This window comes from Otolemur garnettii, unplaced genomic scaffold (genome assembly GCF_000181295.1).
Source record: "Otolemur garnettii isolate 467f Iridium unplaced genomic scaffold, OtoGar3 scaffold00076, whole genome shotgun sequence".
Lineage (NCBI taxonomy): Eukaryota > Metazoa > Chordata > Mammalia > Primates > Galagidae > Otolemur > Otolemur garnettii.
In genome coordinates, this window is record NW_003852471.1 from 43280 (window position 1) to 43595 (window position 316).

Here is a 316-nt window from a genome sequence, read left to right on the forward strand (position 1 = left end):
AGGGAGAGATAATGGGCAGAATTGACTCAATGAAGCTAAAGGTGATGAACTGAGCTAAGAAAGAAGATAGATAAGTGCACATCATCTCTGGGAGGCAAGCTGCGACTACCAGAAAACAAATTCCAGGTACAAAGTCTATCACCAAGAGGACAAGAGACACCCTACCCTAAGAGAGAAGCTTGTTGTGTGCTCTCCTCAGGTGAGCAGAGAACGAAAGACCTCTTAGTTTATCTCACAGGAGAGAGCCACTAAACTGGCTCCTTATCCAGGGATGTCCCACTCATGAGCCTAGGCATCATCCTGCCTGGCATAACAA